General features: G+C 32.5%; 1 long non-coding RNA gene across 1 annotated transcript; it reads left to right on the top strand.

Moving 5' to 3' along the window:
* Positions 1 to 8,153: 8,153 nt before the first annotated feature.
* Positions 8,154 to 10,247, top strand: LOC121230705 (uncharacterized). Its single transcript, XR_005928797.1, has 3 exons — positions 8,154 to 8,682; positions 8,816 to 8,936; positions 9,800 to 10,247. It is a non-coding gene; the product is annotated as an uncharacterized lncRNA (long non-coding RNA).
* Positions 10,248 to 10,624: the final 377 nt, after the last annotated feature.

Below are 10,624 nucleotides of genomic sequence, written 5' to 3'. Positions count from 1 at the left end.
CACAAATTGGGTCAGTTCAAGTAGGTCAAATGAACATCATTTAATCGATTGACCTCCATGGGACACTCTTTGTGCAATCGTTATGAGCTTTGATCCCCAGCTCATGACATATACGTGTCACATAAACATGTTGGATATGAAAAACAAACACTATAAAAAATTTAGGAGGGTCATTTTTTTTCTTTTTGAATTTTAAAAACATCAGTCCAAGTTATTCATGGGATATTTACACACATGTTTACAATTTAATCCACATATTCTAAATATATTCCATATCAATTGTTAGTATAAATCTCCAGTGAGGAAAATCTTGAACACACGAACGGAACTCGAACAAAAAAAGAAGAAATATGACAAGGCTCCAAGGCATGTAGCAAGCCATTATCTTTAAGGTTATATTCGCCCCGCCTATCTTCGGTGTGCAAATGAGTTCCAAGCAAATTAACCTCGATGATACAAATGAAGCCAATAACTATTTGTGTTTTGCACTGACGAAAATAGTCCACTACGCACTGAACAATGCATAACAAGAAACTCAATTTCTACAAAGGATTTTTGCAGTATTGCTTTATAAAATAATCTAATAATATTAGAAAATGAAAAAAGAAAAGAAAGAAAGAAAGAAAGAATAATAGAATTTGTTGTTGTGCTTTCAAAACAAAATCCCATTCCTATTTATAGAAATCTTCATGTCTCTTCATAGAGACATATTTCAATAGGTGTCTTTCTGAATGATAATGTCTTTAAAATAAACACATAATTATTCATTTAATATTATGACTATTCAAATAATATTATTTAAAGAGTTATAATTCTTTTTCAAATAATCAAATAGTATAACTTTTAATTAATTACACCCATTCATTTATAGTTATTGGAACACTATAAATATTTAAAACTATTCCAACATTAATTAAAATATTTTTAAAATTTAGAAACCAGTTTAAGATGAGAGTCAAATGTCGAAACTGTAACGCCCCAATTTTTGGGAATTCTGTGAATGTTGGCATAGGTTTAATTATGTTAGTGGGCCTCTAGAAGGCCCAAGCTTAAGATAGAACCCGACAATTTTAGTTAATTTTTGTTCCATAAGAAAAAGGGGGTGAAATTATGAAATAGAACCTATGTGAAAATGTTTGAAAATGCTATAGGCTAAATTGAAGTGGCCAAATAAATAGGAGTGCAAAATAGGAGGATTTCCATGACAAACCTCCCATTTTACATGAAATGGCCAGCCATCATGTTGTTGTAGACAATATGAGCACTTGATATCCATAATTCATGGTACAAATTGATAATGGGTTAGGTAAATGTTCCATGATAATGGATTAGGTAAATATTCCATGATAATGGGTTAGGTAAATGTTCCATGATAATGGTTTACGTAAATGTTCCATGACGGGCATTTCATGTCTTTTGTATTAAAGAATTAAATGGATGAAATATGAAATTTTATTAAAGAAAAAGGGGTGAAAAGAACAAAGTTTTGTCCATCTTTGTTCATCATAGCCTAAAGTTAGAGAAGAGAAAGGAGAGGAGAAAGCTCTTGAATGTTCGGTCACTTGGGGAAGAAATTGAAGGTAAGTTCATGGTAGTTTGCTTCTGTCTTGATGTTCATGAGTTCTTCTTGATTCTACCTTAACTCTTGAAGCATATTTTAGTTTTTAGTTGTGTTGTGAGCATTTAGTCATGAATTAAAATGAAGGAAATGGTTGTTGTTTCATTCTTTTGATGAAAAATGGAAGATAGGTGAAGTTGAGCCAAACAAATGAGCATGCATGTGCCTTAGATGCTAAAGGGAAAAAATCGGCTAACATGTTGTGCTTTAAAATGATGAAATGGAGATTATACTTAAGTAAAATCATAGATATGTGATGATTGATTGGTGATATACATGTTTAAATAACAAGCATGCAAGTTAGGTGTGAAAGAGTGATTTGGTAATAAATCTGCTTGGAACAGCAGCAGTAACGTGACTTTGGAAAATCACCATAAATTGTGGGAGATGAGTTAGAAGCTGCATAAATTATGTAATTAAATCTTAATGAGTATAGTTTCAAATGGAATAAACGAGAACATATTTTGAATTCTGTACAATGAGAAATTTGATTCGTAATGCAGAGTGGTCAGATTAGTCAAACAGTGAAACATGGAAAATTTTAAGAAAAATCTGGTATTAATTGGCCATACCAAAAATTCTGAAAATTTTATGGATAGAAGATATATGAGTCTATTTTCAGGGAAAATTAACAGCACTTGATTTGGAGTTTTGTAGCTCCAGTTATAAATAATTTAGTGACTGTTGCTCAGGAAGACAGCTTGCAGTGAAATTATGATTATGTGGTAAACATTGACAAAAATTTGTTAATAAGTTGCTTATTGTTTTCTTATAAGCTTACTATGATCTGTAGGTGTGGTTGGCCGAATATTGTAAGGGGTTAATACGTAGTTCGTATTTGAATAGTTAAATTAACGTGTTAGTAATCCAATTGTAGGCGGTTCGTGTGTGGATCTCGTCAGCATATCGTCGCAAACAGGTGTGTAACTAACACCCTCTTTCTTAGTCTGGACCGGCAAAAGTCGAAAAGCCGAAATGCCGAAAACCGGTATTTTGTAGATTTACGAGTGTGCGAATGCTCGTGAGGTAAATCGATTAATGTTTTTGGTAAGCTGCAAAATTTGGACTGCAAAGTGCATGATTTTTGTGCCCTCGATATTTTTGGGTTTAATGGGCCAAAATTGGAATGATAGGCCAACGGGCCCAATTCGGTAAGAACCCTCGGTACGTGATTCTGTTAGTACGTGAAAAGTAGGAATATGCATAAAAAACTCTAAAATAGATAAATTATTGAAATACCTTTAAAAGTGGAAAATTTACAGTTTTACCCCTAGTAGATAAATTACTAAAATACCCGTAGGGTTAAATTCACCTAAATGCATGTTTGACTGTTGTTATTTACTGCATGCCATGTTGTTATTATCTGATGCATGGGATTGGGATATTGACAGAGGAAGTACTGAAAGTGGCTTGTCCACGTACTAGAGGCTTTGCCTCAATTTACTGTTAATTGAGCAGCAAGGCTGCAACTGTGGAGTGTTGGGCTAGGTGGGTTGAGCTATTCCCCACATGAAGTGTAGGGCTGGTACGGGTGGAGTGTAGTGGTTGGTGGGTTGAGTAGTCTCCCCAAATGAGCTTGCATATGTTATTGATGTTGCATGTATTTTGAAATGAGCCTATGGGCCATACTGTTATCTGAATAAGAGACTAAGGCCCAGTCTATTGTAATCTAAAAAGGGCTCTGGTCCAGTACCACTGTTACCTGAATGGGCTTAGGCCCAATAGGCTTGAGCTGACTTGGGCTTTGAATGGGTTTTCCTTACACACTGAGTTTCCCCAAACTCACCCCTTTTATTTTCATCCACGCAGGAAATCCCCAACCATAATGGGCTTGTAGCTGTGAGAGAATTCGGAGTGGCCACCCGTTCTGAAAGTTTGATTTTCTTCTGGTGAACTGGACATCCTTTTATTTACGTTTGAAGTTTTGGGTTTTTAAATGTAATAAGGCCGCTTAATTATTTTTGATGGTTTTAATATGTATTACTAAGATAGGTATTACTTATTTTAACTGTTGAAATTGGATGGCTTTAGGGCGCGTTTTCAAAAACAACAGTTGATTTCAAAATAACACGACAACAAGCAAAACTTCCGCAATGAAAGTATTTTCCAAAATTAATCACTTTTCCTAAAAATGACTTAATCAAATCGGTTTCCTAGAAATATCCATGACGTTAAGGTGTGGCAATGGCGGTATGCATGTCTAGGATTGGATCCGAAGGGAGCTTGGTACTTAAGCAGTCCGATGGACTCACCACCTATTTTCCGGTTTCCTACCTAGTGCACAGCTTCCATTCACTTTAACCTATAATGAAATTATCTTTTAAAACACTAAGTAAGTTTTTCTGGATCAACAATATAAAATGTTTTGAACGCTTCGATGTGGCATGTCGGATCCGGTCATAACGTCTGGGCCGGGTTTGGGGTGTTACAGAAACCATTGTTTTAAATCGAGTTTTGGAAAAAGGGAATCGACTTTAAGAAAAATGAAAACGGGAGTCGCCACCAATCTTTTTAGGTGTGATTGGATCACCTTATAAAATGTTTTGTTTTAAAACATTAATTTTGGTCTACAAAAGTCGAGAAAACGGATTCGGGAGTCGGTTACGTACGAGGAAGGGTTAGCACCCTCGTAACGCCCAAAAATTGGTACCTAATTGATTATCAAGTGTCTTTAATGTCGGAAATTTGAAAGTTTTAAGATGCAAACCTCTTTTAATTAGAATGTCTCAATTTTGAAAATTAAGGTTCACTTATTTCAAACGAGTCAAAACATCACATCCAGTAAGTTAGGACGCAACATAAAAGAAATAATTAAACATAGCATATAAAAACTGAAACTATGCACAAATAAGATAAATGACATACACTAAAAAAAATGAATAAATAGAACATTTACAAATTATAAAAATATAATGCAATAGTTTAAAATACATGAAATGATAATATAATATATATATGCATAGAAAATATATATTTGAAAATAAACTATATAAAAGGTTAAATATTATAATATATAAAATACATAATCAAATGTATAAAAGATAGGAATAAATATACATATTTGAAAATGAAGAAATAAAAAAGGTTGAAAAACTAAGATAGACGAAGAATAAAATAAGAACAAACCACGGAGAGTAAGAACGCAAGAGGGAGAGAAATTTGAGTGAATGCTTTTAAGAATTCTTATTGCTTCCCAAAATTCAAGTGATTTACAATGAAGGGAGAGGCTTCTATTTATAGTTGAGCCTCCCCAAATCCAACGGTACAAATCAATTACATCAACGGTTAAGATTAAAGGATATCTACAAATTAAATCTCCAAGATTACAAAATCATATCTTCAAGATTGCATATCATATCATATCATATCATATCATATCATATCATATCATATCTAAGATTATATCATATCTAAGATTGCATATCATATCCAAGATTGCATATCCTTAAAGATTATATTTCCATATAAGTTAAGCTTGTAGATGGACCTTAAATCTTTTCAAGTAATGGGTCATTCTGATCGGGCCAAATTATATTTATAATTCTGGACTGAACTTGGACTTCATTTTTTTGGGGTTTATTATATTTTTGTTTTTGGACTTATTTCTGGGCCCCGGTAAAATTGAGTGTCTACATCAAACATTATATATGTGATCACATTATTTTGTGAATGTTAAAATTATTATAATATTTTTATACATTAAAAATTTCATTATTATTTAGATTTTGGCATTCGTTTATCTCATATTCATTTTAATTTTCGTATAGTTTCATATTTTGTATAAATAATTTTATATCAATTTTAATAGATATTATAATTTTGTTGTGAATATCTTATTTTTGGTGTCATAAATATTTTTTCTTTTTTTTGTGATAAGTATTAATACATCTCATATTTTAAATCTTTTATTATAATGATTTTTTTAATTTTAAATTTATTTATTAAAAATAATTATTACTGATTAATACAAATGTAATACTATCGTTATAAAAATAGTATTATTTAATTTTCCGAAGGAAGGAAAGGAATCTTAGATAACTACTTCCTCACTTTTTGTCACGTGTTTTTCAGTGATTACGTTTTTCTTATTATTGATAATTATTAGTTAAAAATAGGGTTTTTTCCATCAATATTATAAAAAAAATTATACACCAAAATGAGTTGTCAGCCAGATTAATTACGAAAATGATATATTTTTTGGGGTCATGCCTACCTGACAGGCACAACCCATTTTTTATTATTAAATTTTTTTTTGTTTTAAAAAATTATTATTATATTATTTTTAATATTTATATTAATATATAGATAAATATACAGGTTTTATACGGATAAAAAATACCCGAAACGGGTCGAGCCTGTCAGATAGGCACGACTAGTCGTGCCTGACAGGCAGGCACAACACGCTGCACATTTCCCTTTTCTTTCTTTGCATTTTACAAAAAATTGGTCTTATATCACTTTTGGTCCCTCTACTAGGCCTAAAATTAAAATTCAATATTTATACTTGAATTTCTACAATAATATTTGGTTCTATTTTTTATAATTTTTTTCTAAATAATTAATATTATTAATTACTCTGATAAAATTTTTGACGTGTTTTTTAAACAAAATATTAGTTTAACAAAATAATGATATGTTAAGTTGGAATAAATTTTAAATAATAAAATTTCTAACAAAATTGTATTCCAACTTAACAAAATTTCTAAAAATAATATGGTATATTTTTTCCGCCCACCTTGACCCAGTAGGTGTGCACTAGTAGATATACTAAACAATTTAAATTTTGTAGGCATAATCTTAAATTAGACTAAAGTACTCAAAAATAAAATAAAATTTTAAAAACTTATGTGAATAGTCCATTTTTAAAAAAATACAAAAAAAAAAGTTTTTAACTAGACGTGTTTTCAGTATATTGACAGAAAAACGCTTTCAATTAAAATCGTTTTCTACCACATCAGTACTAAAAGTAGCAACACCAATATTTTTTATTTTTTGGTGTCATCTATTAATGTGAAAATAAAACCTATAAAACAAATTTTTATATAGACTCAAAGTCTTATTTCCCTTATTTTCTTAAGGGATGTAGGATATAGGTGTCGCAATGTGTAAATATATAAAATTAATAGCGAAATATGTGCAAATATATACAATCGTAACAAGTAATAAAGTGATAAGTAAATGAGTATCGTCTCCTCAAGGACTGAAAATTGAGACAAAATTTGTGAAAAATAAATTTAACATTTTGATAAAAAAAATGTAATTAATCAAGGGTTTTATGCAATTAATCTAATCTAAATGATTTTATTTTATACGTGTGCAATTCTTTTTCAAAAGAATAATAAATACTTCAACAAATGAGTTTCTATAGTAAGTAACACCAAAGACATTAATCCACTTTAGGCTATGTTCAATTTATTCTAGATAAAAATTATTACGAAATAATTCGTGACATAATTGGTAAATCACTAACCATAATTTTAAGTTACCCTTACGGGCATCATTACTACAGAATGAAAAAGGTAACTGTTAGAAAATATGGACATCACATATATAATAAAGGTAGTTACATGTTATTATTTACTATCATGATTGGTTAGCCCTAATTAAAAGTGATCTAATTTGGCTAAAATTTTATTGGGCTTTAATTATTAAATAAAGTATGAGTCAAATATGTGTAGATACTCTAGTAATTGAATTCTAATTAATAATGCGCTAATTAGAATTTGATTTGAACTAATATGCTAAGGTTATAAATATTAGGGTTATGATTCCCAAATTATACACAAGATATCTTTTCTAATATCCCATCATTAGGAAAGAGAGAAAAGATATTCTCTGATTTTCTTATGTGCTATTTTGGAAGATCAAATCTCCAAGATCCGGTAAAACTTCAAGAAATTCATGGATTCTGTAACGCCCCCAAAATTGGGCTTAGAAATATTGGGTTTGGAGTCTGAGTTCGGTAGAAGATGGCCCGAGATAGAATTATTGATGTTTTAACTTCTTACGGGAAATTATTATCAATATTGTTATTAATTATTTTGTGTAGGATCTAAGTGAATTACGATGGATTTATAGTGTGGGAAAAGGCATGGGTTCGATTCAAGACTCTAGCAAAAAATTAAATTAAATTTTATGCTACCTTAGGGAATCTGGGCAGTAGGCCTTATTATTAATATGGGCTGAGTTTTAGCATAGACAAGCACCTGGCCCAGTGGCTAAGTACGCTAGGAGGGCGTGGGAGGTGCCTGGGCTCAAGGCACGGCACGTGCAAATGGTTGTTTTTTTTTTAGTATTCAGGTTGCGGTTAAAATAGGGATTAAGAGGAGTTACGAGCATAATCCAGCACAAGGAGTGCTCATGGCCCAGTGGCAGCAGCGTGCTGGGCACACAGAGAGGGCGCAGGTTCGAGTCCTTGCGCGGGCGAATTCTGTTTTATTTTTTTATTTTTTTAAAGCGGGCCAAAACTGAAGTAGATAAGGGTTATAAATTGTTGTGGCAGTATAATATCGAAAACAAGGTTGCGTCCCAGTGGCCAGCAGAGTGGTGGTGTGCCTGGTGGACCCAGGTTCGAGTTGTTGTGCGTGCGAAGGACTCTCTTTTTACTGCATGCGTGAGGGAGAGTAGTAGAGTTGGACCGAAACTTTTCTTAGCAGCATGATGAAGCGGTGGATAAGGCTGCTGATCGGTTAGGAGTTTGAATGAAATTCAAACATTGAATTTGGCCAAGAATTAAGGAGCAAAATATGGAATTTAAGTCAGGAAGGAATTGTGTCGAAACTGTTCTTTTAATTTTGGGCTTTTATGAGTTATTTCCTTTTTGTTTATCTTTTCTTCATCAAAAACCGAACCTATCTTCTTCTACTCTTCTCTTCTCTTTTTACTCATCTTTTCTCTCGATTAAAGATAGCCTATTACCTTTAAAAGCTGAAACCTTCATAAGTCATAGTGATTCAGGAATTAATATCTAGTTCTATTCTCTACTCGCATTTTAAGATTGGATTCACTGTGGATCTGAGATTAGGGAAGTGTTGGAAACGCTCTTGACAAGTACATCGTTGGTGGTAAGTACTCAGAATCTTATTTCCATTCTTTATTTTGGGATTTAAAGAAAAGCCAAAAACCTCTATATGCAAAGGGTGCCTGTCGACTAAACTAAAAGGGTTTAGTGGTGTTATTTGATTTGTTTTGCTCTAGTGTGGATTAAAGGCTACTGATAGAGGGCTTGGATAATTGGAATGACTAGATTTAGATCTAATCCATATTTTGGAAAAGGCAACTCGTGTGTGGAACTCGTCAACGTTTCATCGAAAAACAGGTGTGTAAACGACACCCACAGTAGACTAGATCGGCAAAAGCCGAAAAGCCGACATTTCGAGAACTTGCGAGCGTACGAGCGCTTGTGGGATTGTTTGTGTTGATCATTTTGGTATCTTCAACGGTAAGATTGCAAAGTGCGCAATTTCGTACACCTCGGTGAATTTGGGCTTCGATAGGCCGAAATTGAGTAATGGGCAACGGGCCCATTTCGGTAAAAACATCCCGTAAGTATTCTAAAGACACGTTAATAACTGTAATGAGCATGAAACCCTAAAAATACTGATAAAATTACTGAAATACCTCTGCAAGGTAGAATTACCGTAATACCCCTAAAGGGGAAAGTTTACGATTACGCCCCTCGAGGGTAAATAACTGTTCTTACTATAATCTGACTGTCTTTCTGAAGCATGCCTTGTTAATTATATATATATATATATTCTACATACATGTCATACTGCATGGGGTTGGGTTTTGTTATGAAGGAAGAACCCGTTCTGGTGGCTATGCCACATATTCTGATATAAGCAGTTTTGCTACGGATTATTATTAGTGTCACAACCGGTGCTAACACCGTAAGTGTAGGGATAGCGTAGGTGATTTATTCCCCATAGGAAGTGTAGGAATGGATGAAGGCAAGTGCAGGGTTGGATTGGGTTATCATGCATTAATCATATGAGACTGTTTTGTTATGGGCCAACTGTATTTAAATGGCCCAACTGTGTTGATATGGGTTAAGTCCTAGTTAACTCTGATTTCTGAATAGGGCTTAGGCCCAGTAAAACTTGAACCGATTTAGGCTCTAGTTGGGTTATTTTACACACTGAGTTTTCCAAACTCACCCTTTTTTTTCCATCTTTGTAGATGAGCCTTAGATCGGTGGACTTGGACCTGGAAGGATTCAGAGTGGTCATGTGGACTGTTTAAAATAAGTGTTTATACCTTTATTTTAGATTATTTCCTTTATGTTTTCGGGTTTTTAATTTGTAATAAGGCCGCTCTTAAGTTTTATTAAATTTCTTTTAATACTCGTTTGAAACTGATAGAATTAGGCTGTGCGGGTTTTGTAAAACTAAACAGCATTTTTAAACGAAACACTCGTAACAAATGGATATCAAAATGACGAACATGATCTAGTAAATAGGATGCTCACAAATTAACCGGAAGTTTTCTAATCAACTTAAATAACGTTTTCGCAAACCAAACCTTAATCGCGGTAACTAAGGATCGTGACTAAACTTTTGTTGATGTGACACACCAGATTTGGCTGTAACGTCTAGGCCGGGTTTGGGGTGTTACAGATTCAGGTATGCTTCCGCATCTAGTTTTGTTCTTGATTTGTTCTTAATGATTTGACATGATAGATTTTGGTTTATTAAGTTTTATTTCAAATTTATTTTACAAATCTAACAAGTGGCATCTGAGCCTTGTCATGTTAAATCATTGGGAATTTATTAAAGTTTCTTCTTTAAACGATTGATTCATAAAGTTTTATGGGTTTTATATTTCGGATATATATTGATCTTTGAAGGCTTATATTAAAGTGTATATATATATTGAATTTATAATTTTTTTTAAGGTTTTCCTTTTCTTTTATTTTTTTCGATGGATTAAAAATAAAGTTAATAGTAAATAGGCATAACTTAATTCATATATATATTTTGGTTATATACATATATAATAAATGCA

This window comes from Gossypium hirsutum, chromosome A06, assembly GCF_007990345.1.
Source record: "Gossypium hirsutum isolate 1008001.06 chromosome A06, Gossypium_hirsutum_v2.1, whole genome shotgun sequence".
NCBI classification, from domain to species: domain Eukaryota; kingdom Viridiplantae; phylum Streptophyta; class Magnoliopsida; order Malvales; family Malvaceae; genus Gossypium; species Gossypium hirsutum.
Note: the sequence above shows the minus strand (reverse complement) of the source record. Positions and strands in the feature narration are given on the sequence as shown.